Raw genomic sequence first — 14,722 nt, 5'->3', positions numbered from 1 at the left:
AACATGGAAATAGAATTGACTGAGTACCTGTGACATGAATCTCAGCAAACTAGAAAATGTTACATGACAAAATGACTCGGTAGCTAGAAGAATGAATATCGCATTTTGCTCATGTTCAAAAATATCAGCCCAAATAAGTTTTACATTTATTTTTTTACTTTCCAGACTATAAAAACAGAACAGGGTGGACGGCGGAGCTAGCAACTCAACACGAACAGACGCCATTTCTAACAGCTCCCACAACCGTCAGACAAAATCCAAAAATATCCCGAAACCCTGAACCCATCTAACCACAACACTAACGCCAACGGCAGCAGCTCACCGTACTGCATCCATCGATGCCGTTCTTTCAGCCACAGAAGCTGCAGAAGCGGAAAATCAAGAACGGGGCCTACCACGCACCATCGAGCCTGGACCTCGAGGAAATCCTGTGCGGACACCTGGCGAAATACACCAGCCAGATAAACCCGCATCCCACTGACTCACCGGATCATACTCCGGCAATGGGACGCCGCTCTCAGAGACAGCAAGGTACTGGGGACAGAGATATAGGGGTCATGTTCCAGAAGCCCAACAACCCCCCGCCGGCACCCGCGGCATTACCGCCGGAACACACCCAGGCACCGCTCCACACATGGCAAAGCCCAGATCACCCGGGTAGCCCCCACAGTGCCCAACCTAGGGAGGCACCCAGGACAACGGGACAGGGGCCTGAAACGCAAAGGCAACCCACTACCCAGACAGCGCTGGAACAGCCAGAAGGCCCAGACGCTCGGGAAGGACCCAAGGGGAGGCCCCCAACACCCCTGCAAACCCAACCGCATACAGCCCAGCCAACAGAACCCAATATGACCCCAGCGACAAAGCAGGACATAGCGGACCTGCTGCATGAAATGCGGCAGCTGCATGCAGCGGATCTGGACTTGCTCAAAACGGAGATAACTGCGGTCGCAGCACGCACACAAACCTCAGAAGGAGACATAGCAGAACTAAAGCAAGAAGTACAAGGTCTAAAAGGCGCCCTGCAACTGCTGCAAAATTCCCAGGCCATGCTACTCACTAGGGCAGACCAGGCAGAAGACCGCCACAGGCGGGCGAATATAAAGATAAGGGGCATACCCGAAACTATTGGTTCTACGGAACTCCCCCACTACATGAGACGGCTCACCGCTTCCATCATGTCACACACTCAAACTAAGAAAATCGCCTTCGAAGGCTTCTTTCGTATACCCAAGCCGAGGCAAGCACCACAGGGGGCACCGCAAGACGTCATCGCCCGCTGCCACTCAACCGCTGACAAAATTCAAATAATGACAGCGGTCAGGGGTAAAACCCCGCTAAACTTCGAGGGTGCCCAACTAACTTTCTACCAAGATGTCACCCACACCACACTCTTATGGCGCAGATCGCTGGGCCCGGTGACCAACCACCTACGCACCATGGGCATTGAATACCGGTGGGCACTACCACGCACTCTACTAATCACTAAAGACGGGACCACTAAGAGACTATCCACGCTGCAAGACGCTACCTCATACCTCCTCAACCTGGGGATTCCCATGCCGAATTCGGAGGCAGCAATCCCATCGAGCTCACATTCCTGGGACCCAGCGGGATCAGTACCCTTTACTCCGAGAGACACTGAACATACAATGGCCCCAACCTGACAAAACAGGCCAACACAAAGAAACATGCCATACAGAACAACCGGGACTCTGAGCCTCAGTTACACCAATTGATGGCCCCCGCTCTGCTTTATTATGTTTTATTATGTTTTATTATTATGTTTAAGTTTTGACAGTATTATTTTAAAGTGCATCACAATGTACATTAACCTATCCCACACTGGCACTACCTCGCCAAGATAGGCTTTGCTCCTTAAACGGCGCATGGACTCTCCCACGCACCCAACACACACATACCAGACAAGAGACGAGACATATCTCAGTCACACCTCCCCCACCCTCACAACCCAACGACAATACGTGGAACACGAGACTACGCCCCCCCCCCCTCTCACTACTACCTCCCGAAGTTAGATGGCCCCCACATATGACACCACAAGAGGCACAAGAGACCCCCATAGGTCCACACAGACAGGCACCGTGACTGCCCTCTTACACGGTCAAATAGACACGACCAGACTACCCACAACCACGCACGCATAACCCACGCACAAGGGACCGAAGCAACCCCCGAAACGCACCTTACCCCCCCATAGGGGGACACAAAGAGGGGTCTACAAATAGACACCCCACTGCACTAGACACCCCAACTAAATTACCGAGCATGAACATGAAAGGAAGACACAAAGCGGACCCGCAACACATGCTTAAAAGTCAGTAACACGCACGACCAAAACCAAACACAAACAACAAACAGCTCGTGGCCAATCTACAGACAACACACACGACTACGGACTAAACACTTAGCCCACGAAACCAACAGCCAATATAAAAACATACAGGCAGAACACATGGAGGCCTATAACCAGGGACTTCATCCCTTATAGCCTCAACCGGTTAAATGGCGTACTACTCATAACTCTCTGCAGTTCACGGCGACTGCCCCTCATCTTCGTGAGATGTTACAAGCTACACAATAGTCGAGACCTGCAGCACACGAGTTAGAACATCTTGTTTACCTTAATCCTTTAATAAAAATGTGCAGAAACCAAAATTCATACAAATGTACTACTATGCCAAAATGTACCACTATGCCTAAACTACGTTTACTAATGCTGCCTTGGCAATGTAGGTTGTACTGTTAATATTTGCACAACAAAAATAAAGAATTTAAAAAAAAAACAAAACAGAACAGGGTGATGTGTTTAATGTCGTCATTTTGGACATCGATCCTCAAAAAACAATATGGATCAACAAGTGAGGTTCGTTGCACTCTCACGATGATGACTCTAAACACTCTTTCCTACTTCTTCTCTCTCTTCCTGTCTGACATACTTTCATATTCTGCTTTCCAAAGGGGCAAAACTAGCTCAGATTTTACGGGGCTCTAGTCCCTTACCTGGGTGAATGGTTACTGACAATTATCTAATACAATATACGATAGTCGCCCAATAATGTTAAAGTTGTACATGTTTTGTTTTTCAGGTTTTTGAGTTTTTTGTAAAAACATTTTGGTGGCAGGTATACAAAATCAAACTATAAAAGTAGTGGTAAAATGAAGAACAGAGTGGCGCTTAGTGTGATATATTTCTGGTACTGCTAAAAACAACGCAAGTGCAATGTCCCTATTTACACTTAAAACGTGATAAATTGTGAAACAAACAAGGTGATTTGCGCACACAGACATTTTTCGTTTACCTTACAAACACAATTTCTTGGTAAACAATACAGTTGAGTTTCTCTGTCCCATATAAAACAGATTAAAAAACACACAGTGTAATCTGAATACAAGATGTATCTATGTATGGAGATATTCAACAAACTCACTATTTTCAGAGCCCATTAAAAGTTGCCTCAGGACGTAGCGCATATCATCTCATCAAGGAACTCGGCCAAATTTTATTAGGCTCTGAAAATTGTGAGTTTGTTGAAGAATACCTACTGTTCGTCAATGCAAAAATAAAGAATTCAAAAATCAAATAAACAATATGGATATAGCATACATAGTTCAGCAATAAAACAAATTAAATATTTTAGTTGCTAGAAGAGCTGTCATTGTTTATACTAGAAAAGAAGATGTGTGTAATATTATACAAAATATGGGTCAAATACGTATATCTCACTGGTCGCGCATTTAGATTTGGGAAGGACAGCAGCGAAGGTTTTTTACAGTATGAATAATATAGACGTGAAAATTAATATTTAGTAGAATTGTGTCATCAGATTAATTAGATGATATTAACTACAGGGTAGGTATTAACATAGATTGTTAGCAAAGCAGAGTATGTAGAGATAGCATAATTAATATGTATATGACTAACTACGATAACTTGATCCATGAAGAAGATCAGCTACAATTTTCGCAAAGTATTTTTTTCTCTTTTTTTTTGAAGCACAATTGGAAATCACTTCAAGGGGAGTTTTTATCTTCTTTGGTATAAACAGCAACATCAGGAGTGTATAAAATCAGAGCCTGGAGGATTTGAGTGTCACTCCAGTCTAGATCGCTATGATGTGATCTTTAATGATAAAGCAAGCCACAGTCTAAAATCTGAACGTAGTGGGTGATCAGTATTCAGGGTACGTGCCAAATGTTTTTGAAACTCTCATAAGAAATAGCAAAAGACAATTATCAACTACAGTAAAGGTAGAATGTAGAACACAAAATGACTAATGGACAAATAAAAATGTAGAGTTTATTCCACGTAAGTTAGAACCCTGCAATGTTTCAAATGGGTTCTTTGACAAGCATCAGGTATATCATCTCCTGAATCAATAAAATAATCTAACAGAAAAATGATGTATTGTACTACTTAACACTTAACTGAGAGACTCATATGGGTGGAATGGCATGAAATAATATGGAAAATACATGGGGAAAACAACAGAAAAGGGTCTAGTCAAATGGTCACCCACAGTGAAGGACTAGGGTTAAGCTGCTAATTAATGTATTTACAGGTGAACCATACCAATGTCCAGGGAGCGAATTCTCGCTCAGATTCTAGCAAACATTATTAGTGGGTACTCGCTCACCCCTCCACCATCGATACCCAATGGTATACAGGGATGTGGTGGAAAGCCAGTCCCACTTTAGGTTTAGGCAATGTAAGTATAACATACATAAAACAGAGTGCAATGACCTGTATTGCTCGCTAAGTAATCATGACTTTGAAGTTTGCGCTTCTCAGGTGAGGTAAAAACCTCAACCAGGTAACAAATAAGAGAAAATAAAGCCACAATGAAATCAGGGGAATTGGACTCTCTAGGAAACATTCGGCCTTGCACTGCCTGTCACTACTAAATAGCAGCCCCATGCCTAAGCGTTGCAGCTGAACATATTGGAACCAGTATGTGGCTGACCGTATAGCAATACGAAAAGACCCCATGCATTGGCACTAGGACAATGCAGACAGGGCTTCAGCAGCACTCTGCATGGTGCAGTATATTTGGGACTGGTCAATAGGCTGTCCACTAGCCTGGAGCACTTGATGCCAGGCAGACACGCACGCCCTTCAGTGGGCAGACCTGTCCATTAGGAGCACCAGTGATGCAAGTAGTGCCATTGACTAAGCCTCCATGGCCTAAATGGCCAACTGTCCCAATGCATTCAATGAACCAGCTATTGACATTGCTGATAATGCTGCTTCCAGAACATATTGGAATAAGGGCTTTGTGATGGAGCTCCAGTACTCCAACCGAGTATCTCTGCCAAGTCCGCTTCCTCGTAGCTATCAGGGACCCTGGAGCACTTCAGACCCAGTCGCCAAGGCTTAACTGGGATGAATAAGGGCATTTTCCACCCTGGACCAAACACCAGATAATACTTGGTGAAGGTTAAAACAGCAGCTAACTTTAATAGATATAGCACACACATTTAAGCCCCCAACAGCCTCTTTACATACAGTAGGGTACATAGAGCACTATAAAACAAGGAAAGGTGGGGTCAGAAAATAGAAAGGGCTGATGGGAGATTGAGGGGGGGCAGAGCAGCTAGTTGAAACTGGTCTGGCAGATATACCAGGACTGGGGCTCAGTGATGACAGTTTTAACAAAATGAAAACGAAAACAAGCACCAAAAATCCCCGACACACACACCCATGCACGCCCTCAAACACGCACACAACCATGCACACGAATGGCCAGACTGCATTGCATTAAAGCACCCTTGTGGGCTCTTGTCTCACGCAGGCCTCTTACTGTAGCTTTGCTATCCACCATGTATGTCAAGGGATGCTTTACTGGAGTAATGATTTTTGTCCAATCCCGCTGTCATTGTCCACAATCAGAATACCAAGGGTTAGCCATCATTGCTGCTGGGGTTTTAAATTATTCACCAGGTACAAGGAAACTAATTTAAAAAGCTCAATGCAAAATCAGTCATTGATTGTGGATCGGTTGTCAGATCTTTTCTCATCCAGACCTGAAAAAGAAGTTTGTTTTGAACACTAAACTTGTCACCCTCCGCAAAAGTTGAAATTAATCATCATCCGTCCTCTGGTGAATTGAAGAACACAGTTGGCATATTCTGTAATTTCTAAAAAATGTCATTTTTTTTTTCTTTTCTGTGATTGATATAACATGAAAAGCTAAAGTATTTTCTCTACCATCATAAAAGTGATCTATCAGCGCCAGTACAGAAATCTTTCATTTTTATCAAAGAGATTCATCTTAAAAGAAATGGTTATTTTAGAACTATGTGCATTTTGCAGAGTGACTATTAGCATATAGAAAGAAATTAACTCTTGATGCCAATAGTACAAACACTATTTTTGATATGTCCATTTATTAAATAGATTTGAAATTTACTTTTTATATAAAGACATGGTGAATGGTTTTCCTTTGTTCAAAAACATCAAAAACACAAATGTCACACATACAGTTACAGGTATATTGTCCAACACGCAGTTACAGTCATCAACACACAGGTAATCAAACACAGTCACACACAGTTGTAGTCTCATGCAGGCAGACAGTCACACAAACACACACACACACACACTTACAACCACAAACACAAACACACACCCAGTTACAGTTTCACACACCCAGTGGCAGACAGTCACACACACACACACACACACACACAGTTACAGTCACACACATAGACAGACAGTCACACAAACAGTTACAGTCACACACAGTTACCCTGTCCATTATGGGCTGGAAGGGAGGATTGGAGGCATTTGCAACTCCTGAAGTCTGGTAGTTATTGGGGAAACAGGGACTCCTTCCTGCTTCCCCCTTTCTGTGCAGATTTGGCTTCTGGGCGAGTTTAGCTCTGCCCTACAGTCATTTAGCTCCTCCAGGGCTGGTTGGTAAGTCATGTTTTTTGTGTTTAAGTCCCGGGTGGAGAATAATGAAATCTGTTCTATTGGATTTCCCACTTCACACCTGGCCATGTGTGAGCTGTGTCAGCCACATGGCGCCCCCTGCTCCCATGGTGCCCTGTGCGGACGCACAGCTCACACAACTCTAAGACCAGCCCTGGCTGCACCTACAGATTCTTCTGCTACTTTAGACTTTGAATCACTACATGCTGCAAAAAAGGCATTGAAAAATATATATTTATCCACTTGAGGTTGAATACTACTACTTATAGTGGTGGCAGTTCTGGTAGTGGTGGTGGCGGCAGCATTACCCATTGCAGACGAAGAGGTGTTAAGACTCTAAGAAGCCATGGCAGTATGGCTGGTGGTGGTTTGAGAACAAGACCCCTGCCCTCCCTCAGTTTGTACATCAGATTAGGATGTACCATTGATAATGGGTAGTGATGTCCCGAATGGTTCGCTGGCGAATAGTTCCTGGCGAACATAGCTTGTTCGCGTTCGCCACGGATGGCGAACATATGCGATGTTCAGTTCGCCCCCTATTCGTCATAATTGAGTGAACTTTGACCCTGTACCTCACAGTCAGCAGACACATTCCAGCCAATCAGCAGCAGACCCTCCCTCCCAGACCCTCCCACCTCCTAGACAGCATACAATTTAGATTAATTCTGAAGCTGCATTCTTTTTTTCTTTTTTTTGACAGAAGTATGTTATATTTGAGCATGCTAGGCTGAACGTGCGTATGTAATGGCTAGTTGCACTGAGGGTATGAGTATATAGCAGTACATTGTTGTGAAAGATAGCTGTCATGTTTAGGGTGTAGCTTGCACGTTATCAACTGTGTATTTATATCAGCAGCTCCACCACTAGTTATAAATCAAGTGTGAGTCACCCCATGAGATGAGACTAGTGAATAACAATACATGAACGGTTAAGGTAAAGGCATGTAAGGAACTACGACAATAAACTCTTTAGGAGGTGAAATAATGACATCTTTAAACGCTTGCTACTTTACGATTAGTTAATGTGCAGAGAGCAGTTCATGTGATCAAAGGCATGGTGTGGAGGATTGGCTATAGTGGGACATGCTTGGCAGGCTGCTGTTTACTGCTTGTGCTCATCCGATCCCTTTTGGGCGCCAGGTGCAGACCCTGGGAGTCCCTGATACCTGGAGCAACAAAGGCAAGTCTCTGGCTTGAGGTGGTGGAAGCTTGTTTTGTCGGGTGGTCGGATCTGTCCCGGTGTTGCTTCACGTCCGGTGCGGGATTGTGGTGGCGAGTGCTTGACGTGGGGCAGGCTCTGCATTTCTGTTTGTGCCTCCGGTCCCGTCTTCAACGCCTTTTGCGTTGGTGGATTTTAATGGGGACTGCTTCGCTTAGCTGTGGTGGAGCTTGTTGGGGCTGTGGCAGGGCCGGCGCTACCATAAGGCGGCCCAGGCGGCCGCCTTAGGGCGCACCGGCCCTGGGGGCGCAAAATCAGGCTGACCGGAAGGAGGGAAGCGCACTGCGCTCCCCTCCAACCGACGACCTGTTGTAGCGTGGCCGAGCGCCCGGTTCTGCGGGCGCGCGAGGGAGCACTCTCCCATGTGTGCTTCCTCTTCAGCTCCCTCGCGCGCCGCATACTGATACCGGAGCCGGAAGATGACGTCATCTTCCGGCGCCGGCATCCCTACGCGGCGCGCGAGGGAGCTGAAGAGGAAGCACACATGGGAGAGTGCTCCCTCGCGCCCGCCCGGGAGCCAGCCAGCCAGCCAGCCAGGGAGGTTGGGAGGGAGCCAGCCAGCCAGCCAGGGAGGGAGCCAGCCAGCCAAGGAGCCCAGGAGCCCAGCAGCACCACTGGACCCCAGGGAATCCCTTCAGCACTCCAAAAAGGTAAGGAGGCTGAGGGATTAAATTAAAAAAAAAAACATGTGTCAGTGTGAGTGTGTGTCTGCTAGTGAGTGTCAGTGTGTGTGTTTGCTAGTGAGTGTCAGTGAGTGTGTCTGCTAGTGTCAGTGAGTGTGTCTGCTAGTGTCAGTGAGTGTGTCTGCTAGTGTCAGTGAGTGTGTCTGCTAGTGTCAGTGAGTGTGTCTGCTAGTGTCAGTGTGTGTGTTTGCTAGTGTCAGTGAGTGTGTCTGCTAGTGAGTGTCAGTGAGTGTGTCTGCTAGTGAGTGTCAGTGAGTGTGTCTGCTAGTGAGTGTCAGTGAGTGTGTCTGCTAGTGAGTGTCAGTAAGTGTGTTACTTTGTGTCTCTTACTGAGTGTGTTTGTTTGTGTATTAGTGAGTCTGTTTGATGTCTGTTAGTGAGTGTGTGTTTGTCAGTGAGAGTGTATGTTTTGTAAGTGAGTGTGTATGTATGTCTGTCGCTGAGTGTGTCTGTCAGTAAATGTGTGTATCTGTTAGCTGGTGTGTATGCATCTGTTCGTGAGAGTGTGTGTGTCTTCAGCACTTACCTTTCTCTAGCGCCGGACTCCCTTGGCGCTGGGGATCCCTCCGCCTCTCAGCTCCGAATGCTCTTGCGGCGCACGCATTAAAACCGCCCATAGGAAAGCATTACTCAATGCTTTCCTATGGACGTTCAGTGTTTTAGAATAGCGGAAGCTCCTCTAGCGGCTGTCAGTGAGACATCCACTAGAGGCTGGATTAACCCTCGGTGAAACATAGCAGTTTCTCTGAAACTGTTATGTTTTCAGCTGCAGGGTTAAAACTAGAGGGACCTGACACCCAGACCACTTCATTGAGCTGATGTGATCTGGGTGTCTGTAGTGGTCCTTTAATTGTGTGTGCATCTGCATGCACTGGCGTACATACCGCGGTCGCAGGGGTCACAGCCCTGCAACCCCTGCGACCAGGTGCCCGCCGCCATGTGTTGGAGGGGGCGAGGATATGAATTACATCATATCCCTGCTCCCTGTGTACCACACAGCGCGGCTGGCGCCCTGTGATGGGGCTGGGCTGCAGGACAGGACTCCAAGGAGCCAGACAGCATGCATCCAGGGGACAAGATTGAACTAGTATGTAATCGTGTATGTCTCTGTATGTATGTATGTATGTATGTATGTAGGTCTCTGTATGCCTGTATGTCTTTGTATGCATGTTTCTGTATGCATGTATGTGTCTGTATGTTTCTGTATGCCTGTATGTCTCTGTATGTACAAATGTATGTGTCCGTATGCCTGTATGTCTTTGTACGTATGTGTCTGTATGCCTGTATGTCTCTGTATACCTGTATATATGTATGTGTCTGTATGACGGTATGTCTCTGTATGCGTGTATGTCTTTGTATGCCTGTATGTATGTATGTATGTGTCTGTATGTTTCTGTATGTCTGTCTATGTATGTATGTGTCTGTATGACGGTATGCCTCTGTATGTATGTCTATATGCCTGCATGGATGTCTCTGTCTGTGTCTGTATGTCTCTGTATGATTATTTCTGTGTTTGTATGAACCTTATTTTAAACGAGGGTGGGGGGCACCAAAATGCATCTTCGCCTGTGTAACTAAAAATCCTAGCACCGGTCCTGGGCTGTGGTGGAGCTTGTTGGGGCTTCCTGCTTGTTATTTGCTTCCAAAATTGATTAAAGAGTCTGTCCACCTTAGACTCAATATCCTGCCATGCTTTGCTGGTACCAGGAGGACACGCGGCTGCCGCCATATTGGGAGAGTCGCAGATGAGTATGTCAGCATGGGCGACTGTGCTCTGTGCGTCCATTAGCTCCAGACAGCCTCTCAGGGGTGGACCGGGATAACCCCCACCGGTCCGAGGGGGGGGGGGGGGGAGGGGGTAACGGAGCTCCTGCCAGGAAGTAGCTGCTCCTGGGCATCCCAGGATCGGGAGATCGGCCGCCTCTCCCGCCCGGTGAGCACCAGTCCACACGGACTCTGTCGAGTTGCTGACCGCTATTAAGCATGTCGGGTCGGTCAGGTAGGAGCAACATTGCTGGGTCATCCCCTTCTGGGGTGAAATTCACTTGTTGATAGCTGTTTAAAGTGAGATATTGAGGGAGCTCACATGAAGTGCCTCTTTCCTCCATGATAGCTAGGCCCCACCCCCCGGAAGCTGCATTCTTAGTGAGAGGAGGGACAGTGTAGCTGCTGCTGATTTAATAGGGAAATCGATAGCTAGGCTAGTGTATTCAGTGTCCACTACAGTCCTGAAGGACTCATCTGATCTCTGCTGTAAGGACAGCACCCCAAAAAGCCCTTTTTAGGGCTAGAACATCAGTCTGCTTTTTTTTTTGTGTAATCTAATTGCAGTTGCCTGCCTGCCAGCGTGTGTGTCAGGCTCACAGCGTATACTGTGCCCACTTGCCCAGTGCCACCACTCATATCTGGTGTCACAATAGCTTGCATTTAAAAAAAAACAACTTTTTTGACTGTAATATAATAGCAGTCAGTTTCCTTCACACGTGTGCGTTTCAGGGCCTGCCAGGGCACAGTGTCACACCAGTGCAACTCATATCTGGTGTAACAGTAGTGTACATAAAAAAAAAACCTAGAAATTTGACTGTGAAATAATAGCAGTCAGTTTACTTCACATGTGTGCGTTTCAGGGCCTGCCAGGGCACAGTGTCACACCAGTGCAACTCATATCTGGTGTAACAGGAGTGTACATTTAAAAAAAAATAAAAAATACAGGGGGCTTGTTGTCACCTTTCGTGGACCCTTGGTGTTGTACGTGGCTGGGTGGAGGAAGAGACCTTCAATGGCATCAGTGAAGACAAGGAACGGGACATGGCTAGCTTGGTATCCAACCTTGTGCAAATGGGGAGTTTGCGGTTGTGCAAATGGACTGTTTGCGGTTGTTTGCGGTGCGTTAAACGGGGAGTTTGGTCTGTCACTGTGAAGCGGGCGTAACCCTTACACTACCTGATCGATACAACATCATACCTGATGTTTTAAAGCACGTTATTCCAAACAATTTAGGAATGTTAGGTGATTTATGCCCTTTATGGATTAAAACCAGACTCTGCAGCAACTATGTAATTTTCCATGGGAGTTTTGCCATGGATCCCCCTCCGGCATGCCACAGTCCAGGTGTTAGTCCCCTTGAAACAACTTCTCCATCACTATTGTGGCTAGAAAGAGTCCCTGTGGGTTTTAAAATTCGCCTGCCTATTGAAGTCTATGGCGGTTCGCCCGTTCGCGAACATTTGCGGAAGTTTGTGTTCGCCATTCGCGAACGGAAAATTTTATGTTCGCGACATCACTAATAATGGGTTTGTTTTTATTATTAAAATAAATGGGGACGTCAATGTGATTTGTCTAAACTAACTTTATTTATTAAATAATGTGTTGAAAAAAATAGATTGGTGCCTCATGTATTTACTACTACTTTAATAATATCGTGTTTGGCTTTTACATTGTACATTGTACACAGCACACTGTGCTCTACATCGTGCTTGTACACTTGCATAGCACACACTGGACTGAACACACAGAAAAAGAACATTTTCTTTCTACAAAGATTTAAAAAAGACCTGCCATATTTGCTGTACCAGCAGTTGTGCAGTAAACGTCCACAAACTGTATTGCAATTTGCAAAGCACACGTAGTGGCACTGAAGCACACTGCAAATCAAATTGTATGTCTATCACAAGAAATGAAATATAAATAAATAAGCACCCACAATCAGTAAATAATATACTCTAAATCAATGCATCAAAGTTGGTGTGTCACTGGCAGTGGCTAGGCAACCAGTATCCTGACCAGGCACAAACTAGGATCAATGACATAGACTATCTCTCACGACAACACACGCACAACAATAGTAAAACCTACACTGGGTGTCTGTTGGTCTGTTTACCATAACAGCTGAAATTAAAGTGTCTAAAAGAATTCTGCTTTTAAGTATATAGAGTTTTACTTTTCCTCCATTTTCCATCTATTGCTCACTTCTCACTTGACCTGTGAATAAAATCAACATTTAGTGGCTTCTCTAATCATCAATCATCTTTTTTCCCCACCTCCAACTAAGTATATTTGACAAAAAAAAAAAAAGCTTCTTCCCAATTCCTTCCCCTTCCTTTTAGCCTCTCGTTTATTGCCCACTTTGTTTGCATTGTGATTTGTCTACTTGGTGTTCTTGAGTTACAGAAGTGAGAAAAGTAAAAATAACGATCACTCTTAATAAAATATTTTGTGAACAAATAACTCCCAAGGTAATGGCCAAATCATATGCTTTAATATCATGCCTAACAGCGGGGGTGGAAATTAAAAATAAGTATATGACCAAATGGTCTGAATTATTACAAACTCAGATAAATGAGAAAGATTGGCTGGTGGCAATAAGAGTTTTAGCCGGGATATACATTGTTTGAATATAATGGAAAATCAATATAAAGTGATGCATTTTTGGTATCTGGTTCCAAAAAAAATTTCCAAGTTCTCCAGTAATAAAAATGCCAATTGCTGGAGATGTCTCAAAGATGAGGCAGACTATATTCATATGTGGTGGAAATGTGAAGTAGCAGCTAAATTATGGAATACAACTTATGAAAAACTTCAGGCCTTAGGAAAATTTAGAATAGACAAAAGAATTGAAATAGCAATATTACATTTGGATTGGCCGGTTTTACATCCTAATTGGAAATCGGCGGTTTCGGTTAATTGGCCGATGTTAAAAAAATAAATTGTATTCCAGTGCAAATGGAACAGGGCCTTAAGTGGATTAATAAAAAGGCTAAGCAAAATAGTAGTTGGATTGCCGAATGGATAGACAATTTGATTGACCTTGAGTAACTGGATACTGACAGTGGGGATCATCCCATGATGGTATTGAATGAGCTTCCTCCAATCGTGAAAGCTATGGTTTCCCTCTTTCTCTTTATGTTTTTGTTTCTTCTTTTTAGTCTAAGGACAAATTCTAAGATGACTGGTGTAATGTTTTGTCGTTAACGTCAGTGTTGTGTTTGTATTATTATGTATTATGTTTGTGATATAGGTAGTTATATTCTCTTGAGATATTAGACCTTTTTATGCTAAATGATGAATTTTGATGCAAATTTTGATGGAGGTCTATTAAGATGAACTATATGTCTGTAAAATATATTTGTGTATAACTTATAAAGAAATAAAAATATATTAAAACCAAAAAAAAAAAAAAAAAGAAGTGAGAAAAGTCTCTGATCGCCCAAAATGTGGATGAATCAGGATTTGTTTAAAACTGAATACGCAAGTTTATTGAAAACTATTTCTCCCAGTTCCCTCTCTCCTTTAGCAAGATGGGTCAGAAAGATTATGTCTTATGTATCTACCATTTATATTTCTATCTAATGGGCCCATTCCAGTTGTTGAACTATGTCCACTAAAGGTTTTCAAGCAGCGGGTTCCCTCCTGATATTTGCGAAAGCTGCGGACTGGTCCTCAGAGTCCACTTTTTATGTTATGCCTTTATCACACGTCTCTATATCGGTATTCTCATTTTGTATTTGCAGCTCCTTAACTTTGAATTTGCATAATACGAGCCTCTTATCTGACATGAAATTCTAGATTTCCTTGGCTTTATATAATAGAAACTGTAGATTTTATGAAAGACAGGAGGTGAATATTATATTACCCACTACCACCCTCAATTATATATTTTTCTTCTTTCAGTGGGAATACTTAAAGGTTCCATTTTCCTCTTGGACACGTTTCAATTTTTTTTTCTTTGTTCGCGGTTGGTTGACACAGTTTCCTCACCAGTTTCCAGTTTCTTTGAGTTATTATTTTGTATAATGGTTTTCATTGCAGCTTAAAAGCACATGTAGGGGAACGTTATACCTTATATAGATCCTGCTTGATTTGATTG

The sequence above is a fragment of the Pelobates fuscus genome, chromosome 1 (genome assembly GCF_036172605.1).
Source record: "Pelobates fuscus isolate aPelFus1 chromosome 1, aPelFus1.pri, whole genome shotgun sequence".
Lineage (NCBI taxonomy): Eukaryota > Metazoa > Chordata > Amphibia > Anura > Pelobatidae > Pelobates > Pelobates fuscus.
Note: the sequence above shows the minus strand (reverse complement) of the source record.